Source organism: Loxodonta africana, unplaced genomic scaffold (assembly GCF_030014295.1).
Source record: "Loxodonta africana isolate mLoxAfr1 unplaced genomic scaffold, mLoxAfr1.hap2 scaffold_134, whole genome shotgun sequence".
NCBI lineage: Eukaryota > Metazoa > Chordata > Mammalia > Proboscidea > Elephantidae > Loxodonta > Loxodonta africana.
The window spans coordinates 117,994-139,850 of NW_026974892.1; the positions used below are offsets into that span (position 1 = coordinate 117,994).

The 21,857-nt window shown below is 40.4% G+C and overlaps 1 long non-coding RNA gene across 4 annotated transcripts in view; it reads right to left on the reverse strand.

Moving 5' to 3' along the window:
* Nucleotides 1–21,857, reverse strand: part of LOC111749293 (uncharacterized) — a 114,949-nt gene that overhangs the window by 64,656 nt on the left and 28,436 nt on the right. For all 4 annotated transcript variants that reach the window (XR_010319974.1, XR_010319973.1, XR_010319971.1 and 1 more), the window contains one exon: nt 5,465–5,607. This is a non-coding gene — a long non-coding RNA (uncharacterized LOC111749293). The remainder of the gene's footprint in view (nt 1–5,464; nt 5,608–21,857) is intronic.

Below are 21,857 nucleotides of genomic sequence, written 5' to 3' on the forward strand. Positions count from 1 at the left end.
GTGAAGGAAAGATGTCACTTTGAGGACTAAGGTGTGCCTGAGCAAAGCCATGATATTTTCTATCACCTCACATGCTTGAGAAAGTTAGACAATGAATATGGAAAACCAAAGAACTGATTCATTTAAAATATGGTGTTGGCAAAGAATACTGAATATACCATGGACTGCCAGAAGAATAAACAAAACCATCTTGAAAGAAGTACACCAAGAATGCACCTTAGAAGCAAGGATGGCGAGCTTCGTCTCATGTGCCTTGGACATATTTTCAGGAGGGACCTGTCCCGGGAGAGGCTCATCATGCTTGGAAAAGCTGAAGGTCAGAAAAAAAGAGGAAGGCGCTCAACAACACGAACTGACACAATGGCTGCAAGAATGGGCTCAAACATAGCAATGATTGTGAGGATGGTTCAGGATCAGGCAATGTTTCATTCTGTTTTACATAGGATCGATGGCATCTAACAGCAACAACAACTAACATATGTATGTATGCATATGTGTGTGTGTGTGTGTATATACCCATTGCCGTCAAGTCGGTTCCAACTCATAGTGACCCTACAGGACAGAGTAGAACTGCCCCACAGAGTTCCCAAGGAGCGCCTGGTGGATTCGAACTGCTAACCTTTTGGTTAGCAGCTATAGCTATTAACCATTATGCGACTAGGGTTTCCATATATATGTATATATATACACACATACACACACATATATATACACACACTCATATATATGTGTGTATATATATATATGTTCCCTTCACTAGTTTTGCACCTCTAGAGATCCCAGGCTAAGACATTTGGTACCTACAGTGATTGTAGAGGAACCAAATCTTAAGGATGAGTTTTCTGAATTGATTCTCAAGTCTAGCTAGTCTTAAAGGCACTGATGACTGTCTCCAGAAGTAAACAGGCTATTGCTAATCCATGGTGGGAGGTGACAATAGAAATACGCAAAATACTACTACCACTGGACCAAATATTTGTGAGAGACAAGGCTCTGCCTGATTACATATTTGATACTTTTCTATAATTTTGTCACAATAAGAATAATAAGGAAGCTGCTTGGTTGGTCCTGCTTTTGGAGCCACACTGGTGAATGAAAGAAATGGGCTCAAAGCTCAAGCACCACATACAAGATCTGAAAGCTGCCACTTGTGCCCAGAAAGAAAACCATATTTCTTATAGTAACAAGGCTAATGCTGCCAAAAATAAACTCAGATTCTTATCATAAGAGTGACTGAATTAAAGCGCCAGTTGAATATCCAGCCTCAAATGGTGTCTGAAGTTAGAGTGAGGGCACTGATTGGGAAGAAATGGGATCCTGAAACTTGGGATGAGGACATATGGGCAGACAGTCAGGAAGCGGGGGACAATGAACCTCCAATTTCTGTTGAATCGCTCTTCCTAACAGAACCAGACCTCTTACTCCCATCTGAAGAGATTCTCTAACTTTGCCTGCTAAGGCACCCTTCCCAGTAAAACAATTATCCCTTCCACCTCCATCTGATGAGATTACCCCAGCTGTGCCTGAAGTGTCTTGTTTGAGTTATCTCCTGGGGTGGTGTCTGGGGCATTGCCTGGGGCATTACCTTAGGCAGATGCCTTATAAGACACGGCTGAACATCCCACTGCCACTGCCCATTTTTGCTTCTAGACCTATACCTAGACTTCAGTCCCAACAAGCCCCAAAAGGTCAACTATGAAGTGTGACCCAGGAGAAGGTATGCTAAACTCCAAAAGAACTGCTTGATTTTTCTAATACATACATACATACAGAAACCTGGTGAACATGTGTGGGAATGGCTATTATGGGTGTGGGATAACGGTGCAAGCAACATAAAGGTGAATTAGTCTAAGTTTATTGATATAGGCCAAGGAAGCATAGATTCTTCATTCAGTGTTTCAGCTTGAGAGGTTAGAAAAGGATCTCATAGTTTATTTGGCTGGTTTACTGAAGCATGGATTAAGTGGTGGCCTACAATAAATCAAGTGGAAATGGCAGATCTGCCATTGTATAATGTAGGAGAAGGTATCCAAAGGCTGAGGGAAATTGGCAGGTTAGAATGGATTTATTAGGCTGGACCCACAGACCCACACACGGAGTGCCCAGAGGGCTCTCTTTTTACCATAGCGGTGAGGTACACATTTGTGCAGCAAGCCCCAGCATTATTGAAGACTTCTGTGGTTGCTATTTTATGTAAGTAAGAATCCACAGTGAGAACTGCCCTAACTGAATTAAGACACCTAACTACAATGCAGCTGCCTGGACCCCGTGGTGGTAGCAGCCAAGTGGTGGCACTCAATTAACAAAGACAAGGTGAGTGTGGTTACCATAACAGACAGTAGAGTCAAAGCAGTAATCAGAATAGTCTGCTTGCATGGATTTATGGCATTGGCTACTTAGTCATAGTGGCCCTGGGAGTGAAAGAGCTGGGAAATGTACATCTCCTGGTACCTAGTGTCTTAGATATCTAGTGCTCCTGTAACAGAAATACCACAAATGGATGACTTTAACAAAGAAAATTATTCTCTCACAGTCTTGGAGGGTCTATAAGTCCAAATTCAGGGTGCCAACTCCAGGGGAAGGCTTTTTCTCTCTGTCACTCCTAGGGGAAGGTCGTTGTCACCAATCTTCCCCTGGACAAGAAGGTTCTCAGCATAGGGATCCTAGGTCCAAAGGATGTACTGCTCCTGACACTACTTTCTTGGTGGTACTGAGGTCCCCCTGTCTCTCTGCTCTTTTCTCTTTTATATCTCAAAAGAGATTGACTTAAAACACAACTTAATCTTGTAGATTGAGCCCTGCCTCCTTAACATAACTGCTTCAAATCCTCGCTCATTAACATCACAGAGGTAGGATTTACAATACATTGGAAAATCACATCAGCTGACAAAATGGTGGATAATCGCACAATACTGGGAAGCATGGCCTAGTCAAGCTGATATATACATTTTGGGAAGACAGAATTTAATCCCTAACACCTAGTATGCAGCTATCAACCTGTTAATGCCTTTTTCTCCATACCTGTTTCGAAGTATCACCAGAAACAGTGTGCCTTCTCTCTGACCTAAGTGTATAAGGACCAAATAATGTAGAGGAATCTCTGTTATATTTTCTCCATCTTACCAATATTTGGCCTCACAGGCAGACCCAGGCACTTCATTGCACAGCAGAATGAAGAGATTAAAGCCCCAACATTCTTGCCAGTGGACCAGGAAGGTAGCTGCTCAGACATCAGACAGCCTCAGAGAGACAGAGACCAGGTGGCTCAAGAGAGGGATACCATAAAGTTGTTTTTCATACGCCCCCGACTCCCACAGTTGCATATGCTTTGCTCTGACCCTAAGAAGTAGATCAATCCTTTGAGAACTGCATTATGGGTTAGAACACCAACAAGGTCCCAAACTGAGTGACACTCCCATAGATTACATCCAAATATCACTGCAAAGTCTTCAAAATCTTAACTGACATCTGAGCCACAGCATCCAGAAGTTGGGAAAGAACTTGCAGCCTGAACATAACTGGGTCAAGTGATTCCTAAAACAAACAACATCGACATTTTCTGTAAGACTGAAGTAAGACATAGTCTTGGAATCATAGACAAAAACTTTAAAAAGCTACTTTAACCACGCTCAAAGAAGTAACAGGCACACCTTAGAAAAATAGAAAAATACATAGAAAACATTCACAAATGAAAATTTTAGACAGGAAAAATAGAGATAAAAAATTCACTTGATCAGCTCTACAGCAGAATGCTGTTGACAGACAAAAGGATCAATGAGATGAAAATAGTTCAATTGAAAATATCCAATCTGAAAACAGAGAGCAAATATTGAAAAAAAAAATGAACAGAGCCTCAAAAAAATCCAAAAATATCTAACATTTATTTATCGGAATTCCATAAGGAGTAGAGAAAATATGTGGTGTAGAAAAAAGTATTTGAAGAAATACTGGCTCAACACTTTCCCAATTTGTTGAAAGACATAAACTTACAGATTCAAGAAGCTATGCAAACTCCAGCAAGTTAAACTCACATAATTTTACCCCCAAATGCCTCACTGTCAATTGTGGAATAACAAGGACCAAGAAAATATCTTCAAAGAAGCTAGAGAGAAAACAACTCATCTCACACAGGAAAAACAATTGGAATGACTCTGTATTCATCATCAGAAGCCATGGAGGCCAAAAAGCTGTGAAAACAACATTTTTTCAACACTGAAAGAAAAGAAACATTAACCCAGTGTTCTATAGGCTGTTATTTCCTTCACGAGTAAAGGAAAAATATTGACATTCTCAGGTGAAAGACGATTAAGAGAATTCATCGCCACCAGACTTGTTCTAAATGAAACACTAAAGGAAGTTGTTCAGGTGGCAGGCTTGGAATTTCAGGAATTATGGAAAGCAACACAGTGGAAAGTATCTTCTGAAGTTCGCCCTTCAGCCAAAGATTAGACAGGTCTATAAAACAAACAATAACACATGTGAAGAAACTGTTTCTTAGTTCAATCATGTGTATGAGACCAAATGTGCAAAACCTGCCCAAAAGCACAGAAAAGAGGGCAGGATGGAACAGGAATCATGGCGGATGGAAACGGGGAACTGGAGCATAGGAGAGTGTTGACACATGATGAGGATTGCAACCAATGTCAAAAACAATTGTGTATAAATGGTTGAACAAGAAAGTAATTTGCTCTGTAAAGTTTCAAATAAAGCACAATAATAAAAAAAAAAAAAGTGGTAGGTATCTGGGTAAACATATTATGCCAACCCTGCTGTCACTGCACAACATGGCGGAGGACTCCCCTCTTTGGAAAGACTTGCTAGCCTATTGGAAACACTTTGGAATATACTCTTGGTGGCAAATTAGTATTAAAGAATGGCATTAATTTTGAAAATATGAGATGTCTGTACTCATGTCTGGTGAATAAACTAGATAATAACATTTTCAGAGCTAAATGAGATGTTCTAACAGAAAAATAGGCCTGAATTCCCACGTGGGCCATGAGCCTAATCTGAAGGCCTTTCCCACAGAGGTATTTCTGGCACCTCTAGAGCAGCAGGAGCACTGGGGAATGCATGTATCAACCTCCCCCAGGGCCTTCTCTGAGGGGTAAGTATCTGCTTTAGTACTAAGCGTTCATAAATAGTCATTCTGCATAAGGTCTTCAGGTTCAAGTCTGTAATCCAGCTGGGATTCTGTGTGTGCTGCATCTCTGCATCAAAAGAACATGCTTCTAGAAGCAGAATGCCAGGAGAGAGGCGGTTGGGCAGTTGGGGGTGGAGGGTGCTGCGCAGACAGGGGTGCCCAAGGGAGGCACAATATAGTCATTCTGCAGCAGGTCTAGTCATTCTGCATAAGAATTAGAATGCTTCTGTCAATGCACAATAGTTTACATGCAGAACATAAACAAAGTTACTGAAGGACAAAGTTGAATAGTAAACCAAGCCACTCCCTGTCAGTCCTTACCTGAGAGGGTCTTCATGAGGACTTCCGGGGATGGAGAAGGACACAGAAAACGCTGATTTATTTTACCTCTTCCTTCCTCAAGAAACAGGAACTGGTGTTAAGATGTCAGGTGTCAAGCCCCAAACTCCTCTTCTGGTCTGTATCTAAGGTGTATAATAAAACTGGGAATGAGGCAATCAGCCGTGAGCAGACAGACCCAGAGTATTCCCAGTGCCCCACATCTTTGAGCTCCAGTGAGATCCTGTTCTTAGTCCCTAGATTAGCAGAGGAGCTGAAAGACTGAAATTCCTTATTTTCAGGCAACTTGGGCTTCAAGCAGGCACTTATTGCTAAAGTCGTATTTCTCTGTGTTAATTTACGATCCTTAACTCAAATCCGGAGTTCGGAGCTGATTTTGATAACTCCTCCTTAGTCTGTGTAGACAAGAGTCTGCTCACAGTCAGGGAAGACAGTGGAGGAAACAAAGTCCCTAGCCCAGAGGAGGGACTGCTCCCCAAATTGGGGCAATGCCCCTGGGGAGCACTGGCGAGGTGCACTGTCCCCTCTGTGGCTTTGTGTTCTGCTCCTGGAATTGCACCCTGGGGGCCTCCATATGCAGACCCATAGTCCGTGGGTGGCCACAACTCCCACCCTTCTGGGTCATAGGCACCTTGCGATATGCTTCCTGCCCTCCTTCTGAGCATAAGCGCTGAGATCACGCATGGCAGAACCAGTTCCAAGGTCCAGACCCTAGGCCTTGCCCTCCTTGGCCTTAGGCTTCCCCTAGTCCTGGGGGAACCCGCAAGCCTGGCGGGTGCGAGGTTAGCACCGGGCTCGGCGGGCTTGGGCCTGTCTCAAAAGGCTCAGGGCGCACGCAGGTTCTGCCTCCTTGGAGTCTGCAGGCTTGCGGCGGGCAGCCCCGCATCTCCTGCCTCCCTCGGGCGCCCTCTCTGAGCAGCAGCTCCCCTCCCCCCACCCCACCAACAGCCCAACGGTCGCACTGCCTGCTTTCTGCTTTTAGAAGCCTGTTCTTTTGGATTACAGACTTGAACCTGAAGCGCACAACTTTAAAACTACTAGATGGGGTGGCGGGGCGGGGGGGGGGTGGCAGTGAAAAAAGGAAAAAAAATTAAGAAAAGAACAATTACAAAAAAAGTCTTAGAAGACTGTATCCTCACATTATGGACTCAAGAAGGCTGCGGATACACAACTGCATAGATAGCATACTGTTGTCTCTTTCTTTGCAAATAAGTCTTAAATGAGGGAATTTGGTACTGGGAATAGTTGTAGAGCCTGACTTTGGGGAAATCTGGGATTGATAAATTGGCTTGCATGAGGCTATAAGCCCTGATAATCAATATTTAAAGATGAGATTTGAGCAACCTAGAACATGCATCAGAATTTCTTCTAAGTAAATTAGCACCAGAAGATGCCTTTAACCACCTAAATAAAATGAGTCAGTAGTTCAAGATCTCCCTACAAAGAAAATGGCAGACCTAGATCGTTTCCAGTCAGGTTCCAGCAAACATGCAAGAAACAGTCATTTTAATCTTGTACATAGTCAACAGAGATTAGAAAACCATGAGATACTCCACTAACTTGACCCTTAAGGCTAGTTAAAAAATGATAGCAAATTAGAGAAGGAAGGTAGGAGAAGAGTTAGAGGACAAGCACACTCAGTAACTAAGATGCAAAACCCTACGTAAGATGCTAGCAAAGGAAATCCAGCAAAATATAAACCATGTAACATGCCATGATCAAGGCGGTTTATTGCAGGCATACAAATTTGAGTGAACATTAAAGATTTAGTAATTTCATTCACCACATGCACAGGTGAAAGAAGAGAAGACATATGCTCACCTCAAGAGATGGGGGCAAAGCAGGTTGATAAAATCCAATCACACGGAGAGATAAGGGCTAGGAGCAAATATGGAACAGAAAAGGAGTTCCCGAACGTGGAAAACTACAACTAGCATGATAGTTCATGGTGACGTGTGGGACATTCTCTTTAAAATTAATAAACAATAAAATAAGGATGCTTCTATCATTATTTTTATTAAACATTTAACACTGGAAGTACAAAAAGAGAAAAAGTATAACTGCTATTCATAGATTATAGGACTGTCTCCATTGAAAACCGTAGAAAACACTGGAATTAATAGTAATCATAAATAAAAAAATAAATTGAAATTTTAATGCATCAGCATCAAGCGGACTCAGTCATAGCTCTTAGGTGAAAACAAAGGACACTGATAGGGAAAGAGCAGGTTCAGGTGGGCTAGACCAAGGAGGGAAGAAAATTATTCTGCACTGGGCTGAACTTACAAGCACGGGTATGTGTGTTAGTTACCTAGTCCCTCCATAATAAAAAGTAACACAACTGGATGGCTTTAAAGAACAGAAATTTATTTGTTCATAGTTCAGTAGGTAGTAGTTCAAATTCAGGGCATGACTGTAGTGGGAAGTCCTTCCTTGTCTACCTCAGCTTCTAGTAAATGCCAGCAATCATTTGTGTTCCTGGCCTTGTGGATGCATCTGTCTTCTTTGTCTGTCTTCCTCTTTGCCTGTTTGTGCCTGTGTGTATTCTGCTCCTTTTATAACTAAGAAGAGTAAGGCTTAGGACCCACCCTACATTGGTATGACCTCATTCACATAATAAAAGCAGGCCCCCTCTTTCCTAACAAGGTCAGATTTACAGGTAAAGGGGTTAGGATTTCCACATACATTTTGGAGGGACACAATTCAATCCCTAACAGTCGACTTACCAGATATTCTGGATTGAGAGTACTCGCATGAACAGCTGAGAGTGGTTCCAATTCTTTGCTACATTCGTTGGCTGAAACTTGTCTCAATGGTCACCCATAGGAATGCTGGAGCAATTTATGGTGTAGGACCTAGCCAACCATTCCTAATCACGTCCATTGTGTGGAAAAACACACACTCCCATCACTGAAGCCTTGAGAAATTCATCGATAAGAAGAGAATGGTGGTTGGAACCAAGAATTGTTTCATAGCCTAGATAACAAGGTGTACCTGTTAGATATTCACGTGGAGATGTCCGGTAATAAAACTTCACCCCACATGGAGATGTCAAGGATAATACCAACAGCTAATGTTCATTGAGTACCTACACTGGTGCCAGGCACTCCTGTGCTTTTCCTTTCATGTTTGCTTTTCATGATGGCCATATGAGGAATGTATCATTTTAATGCATAAAGAGGTCAATACAGAGAGTTAGGCTGACATTTGAATATATGAGTCTGGACCCAGGAGGAGTTTGAATGGATGGAGGTATAAACCTCACGTCCTTAGCTACAAATAGACAGCAGTGAACTCACTGAGGCATCCTAGAGGGAGGGTGTCAATAGAGAGAGGAGCAGGCACCAAGCCCAAGGGTACTCTGGTATCTAGAAGCCTGCCAGGTGAACAGCAGCCAACAAGCCTCTCTGAAGTCCAGTGTGGTTCCTGGAGGGTTGTCTGTCCTTGCTCTCAGCTGCATTTCCCCAGTGCTCCTCCCACCTGCACTGGGTTGTCCCCTTCATGACGACAGGGACAGTGTGTACCTTTCACCACTGTATCTGCATAACACAGACTATTTCTGGCCCATGGAATATACTGACTGAATGAAAAATAAACAAACGATAAGGACGTAAAATCCTTCGTAGTTGATACCTTGGAATACATTAAGGGGCTTCATGAGTAAGAGGGAGAAAAACTGATCAGGGCTGCTTCTGAGACCATCTCTTAGGCGTAAAGAGTGTTAAACAATAATTAAACAAAGAGATTTAGTGGCAGAGATGTATGTTAAAAAGATGTAAGTATAGGTTGAAGATTACTAGAAACATGCACATTTATTATTGCAACTATAGTTCAAATTGTTAAAAAACATATACTACATGCACACAGAATATTATAAAGTAATTTAATGCCCTCATTAAAAAAAAAACCAAAAAAAATTTATCATGAGAAAAGACTAATGTTGAATGAAAATATCAGGATATAATATCTGTGTTAATATATATAAATGTGTGTGCTAATACACACATAAAACCAGTTGCCACTGAGTCAGTTCTGATCCATGATGACACCAGTGTGCCAGAGTAGAACTGTACTCCATAGGGGTTTCAGTGGCTGAGTTTTCGGAAGTAGGCTGCCAGACCTCTCTTTCATAGCAATTCTGGGTGGACCTGAACTCCAACTTTCTGTCAGCAGCTCAAGATATTAACCATTTGCATCAACCAGAGACTCTAATACACATACACGCCAATATAAGTAAGATAATAGACATATCGGAATGTTAATAATTTATTCTATGCATTACGTATGTTTTCTTGTTATTTATTGCATACTTTCCCATTGCTTCCAAGTTTTTGAGGACTAGAATGTACTTCTGGAAAAATTCATGAGAAATTTTTAAGTAATGAAATAACAGAAACAGAATGAGTAAATCTGTGGCAAGGCAGCCCAGGAACCCAAGATTACAGTAACACTGGTATGAAAGGCAGAATTGTGGAGTCCTGAAGCTCAGTGGTCCCATGCATCCATCAGGAAAGAGCAAAGAGCAAATAAACAAGGAGAAAATACAGTGAGCCAGAGGAGTGGGAGCCCTCCGTTGTGGGCACAGTTTCCTCGTGAAACTTTAGATGGACACAATGGGTGGGATTATCCACTTCCATCATACAAACATTTTTATTACCCTTGATTTTAATGGAACTATGTTATAAAAACACATGATGAAATAAAGTATAATAAAAGAATAAATCTCATCAGTGGACTACTATCATTTCCCCCGGCCACTGAGGAGGGCGGGAGACACACACGGGAAAAGATGGAGCAGTGTGAAAACTCATGCTAAGTGGGGAGGAGAGTGTTTCTGAGACAGGCCTTAGCTGCTACCACCTAGGGAAGTAGGCAGCCGTGCACAACCAACTGGAAGAAATGGCACATTATTTCTGAGACCTACTCCAGCTCATAACAAATTATGGATAACATGGGGAAGAATGAGATTTCCAGGACACTTAATTGTTTTCATGAGAAACTTGTACATAGAAAAAGAGGCAGTCATCTAAACTGAACAAGGAATACTGCATGGTTTAAAGTCAAGAAAGGTGTGCATCAGTGTTGTATCCTTTCGCCATACCTATTCAACCTGTATGCTGAGCAAATTATCCGAGAGGCTGGACTGTCTGAAGAAGAATAAGGCGTCAGGATTGGAGGAAGACTCATTAATAACCTGAGATATGCAGATGATACAATCTTGCTTGCTGAAAGTGAAGAGGCCTTAAAGCATTTACTGATGAAGATCAAAGACTACAGACCAAGAGCCTAACAACTGGACCAATAAGCAACATCATGATAACGGAGAAAATGTTGACATCATTAAGGGCTTCATTTTACTTGGATCCACAATAAACACCCACGGAAGCAGCAGTCAAGAAATCAAACGACACATTGCATTGGGCAAATCTGCTGCCAGAGACCTCTTTAAAGTGTTCCAAAGCACAGATGTCACCTTGAAAACTAATGTGCGCCTGACTCAAGCCATGGTGTTTTCAGTCACCTCATACGCACATGAAAGGTGGGCAATGAATAAGGAAGACAAAAGAAAAATTGAAGCCGTTGAATTACGGTGTTGGCAAAGAATATTGAATATACCACGGACTGCCAAAAGAATGAACAAATCTGCCTTAAAAGAAGTACAGCCAGAATATTCCTTAGAAGCAAGAATGGCGAGGCTTCATCTCACATATTTTGGACATGTTGTCAGGAGAGATCAGTCCCTGGAGAAGCACGTCACGCTTGGTGACAAGTGGCCACAACAATTGGCTCAAACATAACAACGACTGTGAAGGTGAAGATAGGTAGTTTAATATACATTTTGACCCATATGAATTAAAATTTAAACAATTATTTCATACCTTTTCGTAGCGGTTTTAGAATATACAATTAAAATAAATGTAAACAACTATTAGAAAAAAATCTCTGAAAATAAAATTTAAGAAACTGCTCCATACCCCAAATCTAAATGGCTTGATATAAAGCACTGGTCTTTGTGATTCACAAAAAACAGGTACCAATTCCTGAACAAGAACTGAAGTGACAGGAGAAACTCCCCATGCTGTTAGAGCCCTGAGTATGGGCCCTAATCCAATGATCTGTCTTCATTAATTCCTTTTCATTTCATCTCTGTGAAAGAGGGAAGGGAGAAGGTGAGAGAGGGTTACATGTGCCTATTCTGTTCTTTAGCATCTAGTTCAGTGCCAGGAACAAGTATTCATAAGAGTCTAAAAATCATTAAAATACAAATAAGGAGGAAAACCTCCTAGTATATATATGTATTAGGCGGCACAAAGAGTTAAGTGCTCAGCTACTAACTGAAAGGTTGGCAGTTTAAATCCACTCAGTTGCCTTGGAAGAAAGGCCTGGCAATCTCCCTCCAAATGCTCACAGCTATTAAAAACCGTATGGAGGGCAGTCCTACTCTGAAAACTCACGGGGTCCTCATGAGTGAAAATCTCCTCAACGGCAACTGGATTGGTAATCTATATATGGCATAAATGTTGGGAAAATTAGTTTCTGAACATATACACGGCATACAGAATACACTGCACATTAGTATTATGTGCCAAAACCCACTGTCATCAAGTCGATTCTAACTCATAGTGACCCCAAAGGACAGAGTAAAACTGCCCCATAGGGTTTCCAAGGCTGTAAGTCTTCACTGAAGCAGACTGCCACATCTGTCTCCTACAGAGAGGCTGGTGGGTTTGAAACACTGACCTTTCAGTTAGCAGCCAAGTTCTTTAACCACACAGCCACTAGGGTTCACTGCTGTCATGTACAGTGATTACATAAAGCAAATTCTGAAACAAACTGCCTGGGTTTAAATCCTAACTCAATTTATCAGCTGGGTGATCTGGGCACGTTACTTTACCTCTCACTGCCTCAGTTTCCCATTTCTAAAATGGGTCTTATTCAAAAGGTTGTTACGCAGGTTAAATAAAACACACAAGGCACTTAGAAAAAGGCCTTACACACAGAATGAACACAATAAATGTTAGTTTTCATAATAAGGGAATACAAACAAACGGCTAGGTTGAAGGAACTTCCACTGAGAAAGAGTTGAGTTCTGAAATTCATGTGTAAAGTCATTTACATCAACTGTTAAAGTTGTATGTTTAGATTCAAGTGATTACTGAGGTATGTCATGATCTTGAACAGAGTTCTGGGGACTATACAGGCAGACTCTGCATGCCCTTCTCCTGCACATCCATTCCATCTCCCTTGGAGCCCAGACATCATGTTATCAATTAAACCCCTCCCACACTGGTGGTGTACTGTTTAAGAGCTATGGCTGCTAACCAAAAGGTCATCAGTTCAAATCCACCAGGCGCTCCTTGGAAAGTCTATGGCACAGTTCCGCTCTATAGGGCCTATAGGGCCGCTAAGAGTTGGAATAGACTCAGTGGCAATGGGTTTTTAATGGGTATGAGTAAACTGTTCAGTGCTTAAAGACATACCAAAAGCAACCACTAACACAAAAGTATAGTAAAAAGTTCTCATTTTAGAATAGCAAAGCCTTTTTTTAACACTGTGGTGAATTAGGGTGGACTGTGGATCAAGAAGAGCCCTGGTGGCATAGTGGTTAAGAGCTCAGCTGCTAACCAAAAGGTCAGCAGTTCGAATCCACCAACTAGTCCTTGGAAACTCTATGGGGTAGTTCTACTCTATGCTATAGGGTCTCTATGAGTTCAAATCAGCTAGGGTCTCTACGAGTTGGAATCAACTTGATGGTGACAAGTTTGGTTTGGTGGGTGTCATGGATTGAACTATGACCCTAAAAAAATGTGTGTTTCAACTTGGTTAGGCCATGATTCCCACTATTGTGTAGTTGTCCTCCATTTTGTGATTGTAATTTTACTTTAAGAGGATTAGGGTGGGATTGTAACACCACCCTCACTCAGGTCACCTTTCCCTGGGGTGTGGCCTGCACCACCTTTTATCTCTCCAGAGATAAAACGAAAGGGAAGCAAGCAGAGAGTTGGGGGCCTCAGACTATCAAGAAAGCAGCACCAGGAGCAGAGCATGTCCTCTGGACCCAGGGTCCCTGCACCTGAGAAGCTCCTTGTCCATGGGAAGGCTAAGGACAAGGACCTTCTTCCAGAGCCGAAAGAGAGAGAAAGCTTTCCCTTAGAGCTGATGCCTTGAATGTGGACTATTAGCCTACTTCAATGTGAGGTATTAAATTTCTCTCGGTTAAAGCCATCCACTCATGGTATTTCTGTTATGGCAGCACTAGATGATGAAGACAGTGGGTCAAGGTGGAAGGGGTGGATGAAGGACAAAAAAAGAAAAATGGACAACAAGAGAAATATAAGAATTTAGAGAACTGTGAAAATTTAATTCCTGAATATACTTTCTTTCTCCTCCCTTTAACTGTAAGGACTTTTCTCATATACAGCATATATAAGGAAATCCTTGCAATATTTAAAACACTTGGATTTTTGTAAAACTCATTCTCTGAAAACTCATGGTGGCCCCATTAATTTGTGGCTTAAAAACAACTCAGAACTAAAAAGAAGCATAAATAAATAAATAAAGGCACTGCTGTCATTTGCAGGTGATGTTCTTTTCTTGCTATCCACAACCCACACACTTGGGAGTTAATTTTCCAGGGTCAGTGTTCATAGACCATCCTCTTTCTCTTACCACCACCCCACCACCCTTAATTATTTAGAAAAGGCAGGGCCAGTCAGTGCTCCAAACATCAAGATTTCTCTCCAAAATGCCAACTCGCACTTGGGGAGCAGGCTACATTCTCAGCTATCAGCAATTCCACTAGCCCCTGCAGATAAGGAACATGTCTCCACTGAACTGTTCGTTGTAATTTAAAAAAAAAAAAGTAAAAAACTGTTTCTTAAAACCAAAAAAAAAAAAAAACCAGGCATTTCCCTATTACCCACCCACCCCACTCTCCCACACCGAGTGCTCCCCACCACACACACACTCAAATATTTCATACCAAGGGTGTGTCCCAAGCACGGGGTCTGGCTCCCCTCTTCTTTTACACCCCTTGGAGGCCTCTGGAGAAACCATACCTTTGGTTGGCAATTCCCTGAACCCTGCCTATTCAAGCTGGCACTTATTCAAAAAGGCAGGTGAGTCTTCAAGTCAGGTTTTTATAAGGAGTTTAAGATGAGCCAGGTGATATGCCTACTTACCCTCAAGTTTCTCAAAGGCAATAATTTCTTGAGATGTTTACAATGTCTCAACTATGGGTTAATTAAATCCCTTAGGATGGTGGGCATGGGAAAATCCTCCATCTCAGTGCCCCCATTTTGGAAAAAAGAGGGGGAATCTCCAAAATTACAAATTTGAATTTCTACACGCTAAAAAGCCTGTCGGTTCCCTGGTGGTCTAGTGGCTAGGATTCCGCATTTTCACCGCCACCGCCAGGGATTTCCAGCCAGGGAAGAGTCTTTGGAAACCCTGGTGGTGTAGTGGTTAAGAGCTACGCCTGCTAACCAAAGGTCGGCAGTTAGAATCCACCAGACACTCCTTGGAAACCCTATAGGGCCGTTCTACCCTGTACTATAGGGTAGCTACGAGCTGGAATTGACTCCGTGGAAATGGGTTTGGTTTTTGTTTTTAAAAAGACTGTCAGAATGATGAATTCCAAAGAACTACATATTATGTATATTACCTACATGATTGCACGGAAACAAGACTAGAAGCACAGAGACTGGCATAGAGTGTAAATATGAATGTATACAGTGAAATATATTTTTTAAACCACACCCTCCCATGGTGGCTTCTCAGGCTCTCCGAGGCCAAATGGTCAGTGTCAAGCCATCAGGGAGCCCTCTGGTGGGCTCGGAGACGGCCATCGGAGGTCAGCAAACAAATGACCCTTAGAGGAGGTGCCCTCTGCACCCTCCCCCAACGCTTGGGTGGAGCTTCCTCTCCTCTCCATTTGGTCTGGACCATCCTCACCTGGTCGCCTTGATGCCCCTCACCTGGCCGATTACCCAGCTGGGCAATTGCCAGTTGTGAGCTATCTCAGTGGATTTTCTTTATTTAAAAAGCAGGTTATACAGGTATTCTTTTGATTATTTTTGATATTTTGATAACTGAAGACCCGTTTTAAACTACCAATAACAGACGAATTTTAAAAAATAAAACCATGTATTTTTTAAATCCCACCACCTGAGGTATCCACGTCTCTAAGTCTGCTTCCAAGCTTCCAGTGCAAATACATATCAAACTACAGAATATTATACTCTTTAAAATGGGGGTGAGTCATACGCATTTTTACAATCTACATTTTCCCGTTAAAATGATTCTTTTCCTGTCTATTTTTTTTATACTGAACTTTATTTGATTTTTTTTTCTTTTTAATTTTACTGGGTTTTAGGTGAAAGTTTACAGCACAGATCAGTTTCTTATTCAAAAATTGATACACAAACTGTTTTGTGACATTGGTTGCAATCCCCACTTTGTGTCAGCGCTCTCCCCTTTTCCCTGTCCACCTCAGGTTCCCCATGTCCATTCGTCCAGGTTTCCTGTCCTTTCCTGCCTTTTCATCTTTGCTTTTGAGCAGGTATTGCCCATTTGGTCTCATACTTGATTGAACTAAGGAGTAAGTTCCTCACGTGTGTTATTCTTGGTCTGAGCCCTGGTGGTGCAGTGGTTAAGAGCTCAGCTGCTAACCAAAAGTCTGCTGTTTGAATCCATCAATTGCTCCCTAGAAACCCTATGGGGTAGTTCTACTCAGTCCTATAGGGTTGCTAAGAGTCAGAATCCACTAGATGGCAATTGGTTTGTTTGTTTTTCAATCTTTGGCTGAAAGGTAGACTTTGTTATCAATTTATTAAATCAACTGGTAATTTGCTGGATATTTCTCATACACGAACTTATGATGTCTTCAAATCCAGCCAATCAGGTTTAGGGAGAGAGAAACTTCTCTACTTTAGCCTCCCTGCCACTCCCACACCTTTTTCATTGATTTCCATGCCCTGTTTAAGTAACATCACTCATCACTTCTCACTGTCTAGGTTATCTGAGCCAATTCATGGCAGTCAATTCCACCTGAGCTCTAGGATACCCTCATTTACACACTCTGCCCTGTTGTTCCTTCACCCATGGCTGACTACATCTCCCCTTGAATGTCTACTAGGCATTTCAAACTTAATGTGGTTCAAATAAAATTCTTGCTCCAAGTGTCTTATCTACCTCCCAGTCTTCCTTATCTCAGCAAATATTCTCACTATCCTCTGGGTTGTTCAGGACAAAAACCTAGAAATCACCCTTGATTTCTCTCCTTTATTCAAAGCTTGCATCCAATCCATTGATACAAATTCTGGACTCTTGGCACTACCTTAACATAAATCCTGACTCTATCCACTTCTCACTACCTCCACCTTACAGCCACCATCATCTCTTGGTTAAAACTGGACTCCACGCCACCGATCTTCCCTCTTACAGTCTACAAAACAGCATCATTTCAGTGGCTTCTCATGGCGATTAGGAAAAATTCCCAAACCCTTCCCATGGTCTTTCATGACGCGGGGTTTGCCCACCATACTAACCTCATTTCCTAACAGTCTTCCCTCGGTTCACTCCACACTAACTAGCCATGACTTATTTCCTGAGCTTCCTCAATCATGCCAAAACACTTGGTTATTTAAGGGCCTCAGAAACAACTCTTGCCTTTATTGGCAATATCCTCCCTCCAGAACTTCATACAGCTATTCTCTCCTTGGATATAGGTCAGTTATCTCCTCAAATATCCTGCTCCCATAAGCCTTCTGACTATTAATCTAAAACACCTCACCCCACTCCTTCCCTCACATGCAAATCTGTCTTATTTTCAAAATATTTAGCTCTCCTTGACATTTTTTGTTAATTATTACCTGTAAATTTATTTTTTGTGGTGGAGAATGTATGCAGCAAAACATACACCAACTTAACAGTTTCTACCTGTACAATTTAATGACATCGGTTACATTCAAGTTGTGCAACCATTCTTACCCTCCTTTTCTGAGTTGTTCCTCTGTCATTAACATAAACCCACTGCTCCTTAAGGTTCCTATCTAATCTTTTCAGTAGCTGTTGTCAATCTGATGCCATGTAGACAGTTCTTCAAAGAGCATATGCTCAAGGTAGACCATTTTTATTAGTTAAGTAGCTAATGTTCTGGAGCCCTCGTGGCACAGTGGTTAAGTGATACGGTAGCCAGGCAAAAGAAGAGCAGTTTGAATCCACCACCTGCACCTTGGAAACCCTATGGGGCAGTGCTATTCTGTCCTACAGGGTCTATGAGTCAGAATCAACTCAACAGCAACAGTTTGGTTTTTTCTTTTTTATACTTCAGTTTTAAGATAATTCAAGGGAAGGCTTTTGGTGTAATGTTTAAAGAATATCTCACGGAAATAGTTTCAGGAGTTCATTCACCCTCAATGGCTCCAAAAAGTCTGGGGTTCATGAGAATCTGAAATTCTGTTCTGCATTTTCCCCCTTTTGATCAGGGCTTTTCTATGGACTCTTTGATCAAAATGTTCAGCGACAGTAGCCAGGAACATTTTGGTTCTTCTGGTCTCGTGGCATGCTAGATGTTCTTTTAAAAAACATGAGTGGATGCTGAAGGTTATCAAATACTTATTTTATTACACCTATTAATATAACCACATTTATTTTTCCTGTACATATGGCAAATTATACTGATTCATTTTTGAATGTTAAACTAACCTTGAATTCTTGGGATAGACCCAACTTGGTCATAATATAATCTTCTTTACAGTATTGCTGCATTTGTTTTGCCTATTTATTTTCATATTTTGCATCTATGTTCATCAGTGACATTGGCCTGTAATTTTCGCATCTTGTGCTGCTCTTGTCAGGTTTTGGTATCAATATTCATTCTACAAGCTTTAAAAAGGAGTTTGGGTATATATTTCATTTTATATTGAAGAATTTGTGAAATATTTCTTGAATATTTGGCAGAATTTGCAGGAAAAGCCATCTGACATGAAGTTTTCTTTTTGAGAATAGTTTGAGCTCTAATTCAATTCTATTAACAGTTGTGGAATTACTTTTGCTTCCTGTTTCTTCCTGAATCGTTGTTATTAACTTACATGGTATGATACGTTTGCCTACTTTACCTAAATTTGCAAATTTATTGACTAATATGGTTCATAACATTCTCACGTTATCTTTATGTTCTGCAAGATCTGTAGTCATTTTCTTTCTAATTCCTGATATTCGGTATTTATACCTTCATTCTTTTTCTCTTGATCAGTCTTGCCTAAAGTTTGTCAATTTTACTAGCATTTTCTAAGAATCAACTTTAGTCTTCGTTGATCGTCTGTTGCATGTATTCAATCAATAGAAACAAAAATTTCTATGAATGTTTGTTCTGTTTTTTTCCCAACATTTTGAATGGATGTTTAACTCACTTATTTTTCAAGATTTGTTCTTTCCAATTATATTTTTAAGGCTATAAGTTTCCTATATTATATTGTCTGTACTGCACAACTTTTTACATGCACTATGTTCATAATTGTTCACTTCAAAATGTATTCTAATTTTCATCATGATGTCTTTTTTGACTCATAGTATTTTAAAATATCCAAGGACATGGAGATTTTGTATTTTCTTTTTCTAAGATGGTTTCTTTTTTAATTATGGTGTACTTACATAGTATCCTCTATATTATTGCAGACTCTTGAAATTTGTTGAAACTTGCTTTATAACACAGTATATAGTCAATTTTTATAAACACTATGTATGTGCATGAGATGAATGTATATTCTTTAGTGGTTAGATAATGCACGCACATATACATATATCAATTTGGTATTTTTATACATGTTAAATCTTCTGTATCCTTGATAATTTATGGACTTCTATGTTTCTGAGGGGTGTGTTAAAAGTCTATTATGATGCATGATGTCAAAAGGAGCCCCAGTAGTGCAGTGGTTAAGCACTCAGCTTTTAAACCTTTTGATCTGATCCACCAACGACTCCACAGGAAAAAGATATGACAGTTTCCTTCCATAAAGATTACAGCCTTAAAAACCCTTTGGAGAAGTTCTACTCCATCCTATAGTCACTATGAGTCAGAATTGACTCAACAGCACACAAGAAAAAATGTATGATGTGATGGAAACTGAGGAGTACAAAGCTCAAAGAATTGGTCCTACCTCCAGGGTCAAAGGATGAAGGACAGAGAAAACAGCAGAGACATCCAAAAGCTTGGAAAAAAGGAGGCTGAGAGGAAGATGCTTGGTGGTTTAGGGCTTTGAAGGGCTACCACATATACTGAGGAATCTGGAGTGCAATGTTCTTGCCTAAGGATGAAGACATGCTCATAAAGATCCTGACAAAGCTCTGGGCTTGCACCTCTGGCTGATCTTTGGGCTCCATGGGGGCAGGAAGTGAAGGCTAAGGCAGAGTTTTAGGCACTCTTGCTTAGCATTGAAAGGACACGCCAGTTCAGAGCCAATCTGCAAAGACTGGGATAATGTTCCTTTTTCTTTTTGGCTACAAGCTTTTAAAGAAATCACTGTCAGGTCATGAACTGACTGCTGACATAACAGAACAGAACTTCAGTGTCCACACATGAGAAGACATACAATCTTTGCAGAAATAGTTTGGGAACATCACTAAGCAAATGGATGACTGGCCCTCAACAATATAAGAAAAAAAAAAGAAAAAAAGCAAACCCTAATGACAGGAGGGAATCTGATTTCCAGAGTTACATTATAATGTTTAAAATATCCAGTTTTCAACACACTATTTTAAGTCATAAAAAGAAACAGAAAAGGATGGTTCATTTGTTAAGAAGAAAGAAGAGAATGAACAGAAAGCATCCCTAAGGAAACACAGATATTGGGATTACTAGACAAAGATTTTAAAACAATTGTCTTAAATTTCCTCAAAGAGCTAAAGAAACCATAGACCAAAAAAAAAAAAAAAAAAAGGAAACCGAGAAGAATGTATGAACAAGTAGAAAATATTAATAAAGAAATATTATACAAAAGAACCAAAAAGAAATTACAGAGCTGAAAAGTAGAATAGCTGAAATAAAAATTTCATTAGAGGAGCTCAACAGCAGATTTGAGCAAGAAAGCAGGAAAATGTAAACTTGAAAAAGCACAACTGAAATTGTTCTAACTGAGGAGCATAAAGGAAAAAGAATGAAGAAAATGAATAGAGCCTAAGGGACCTGCGGGACAACATCAAGCATACCAATATATTCATTAAGGGAGTCCCAGAAAGGAAAGAAAGATGAAAGGACAGAAAGAATATTTGAAAACGTAATGACTGGAAGGTTCCCAAATGTCATCTAGATATCCAAGAAGCTCAATAAACTCAAAGGACAATAAATACATAGATATCCACAGACAGACATAATCAAAATGTCAAAAGACAAACACAGAAACTTGAAAGCAGTAAGAGATAAGTGACTCCTAATGTACAAGAGAGTCTCAACAAGTTTAACTGTTGATTTTTCACCAGAAACCATTGAGACAAGAAAATAGTGGGATGATGTAGTTAAGGCACTGGAAAAAAAAAATACAGAAACAAAACTATGAAGCAAGATGTCAATATCTAGCAAAACTATCTTTCAAAAATGAAGGTGAAATTAAGACATGCCCAGATACACAAAACCTGAGGGAGTGTGTTAGTAGCAGAACTGCCTTATGAGAAATGCCACAGGGAATCATTCTGGCTGGCATGGAAGGACACTAGACAGTAACTGGAAGCCATAAAAAGAAACAAAGACTCCGTAAAGGTAACTACTTAGATAAAACAAAGTCAGTAATATTTTTATATCACGCCTCTCTTTTTTTCATATATGATTTAAAGCACGAATGCATAAAAATACTTACATATCTCTCTTAATGGACACACAATGTATAAAGACGCAATTTTTTTAACAGCAACGTAAGCAGGGGAGGTAACTGAGCTGAATAAAAGCAGAATTTTGTATACTGTTGAAGCTAAATTTATATTAATTAAAAGAAGACTGTTATAAATATAAGATCTTAATTGTAATCCTCATGGTCACCACTAAGAAGTAAAAAAATATAAGGAAAGGAAATAAGGAGAGGACCAAAATTGTACACTTGAAAAAAATCAGTCAAACACAAAAGTGGACAGTAGTGAAGAAAATGAGCAACAAAATACATATATGACCTACTACAAAGTAGAAGATATAAGTCCTTCCTTATCATTAATCGCTTTAAATATAAATAGATTAAATTCACAATTGGGATCATTAAAGTTGTGTGTCAACTTTGTCGGACCATGATTCTCAGTGCTTTGGCAGTTACGATGTAGTTTAGCAGTCGTATACGGATGAAATCACTTCCATGATGAGATGTGATATAATGCGATTACCTCCATGATG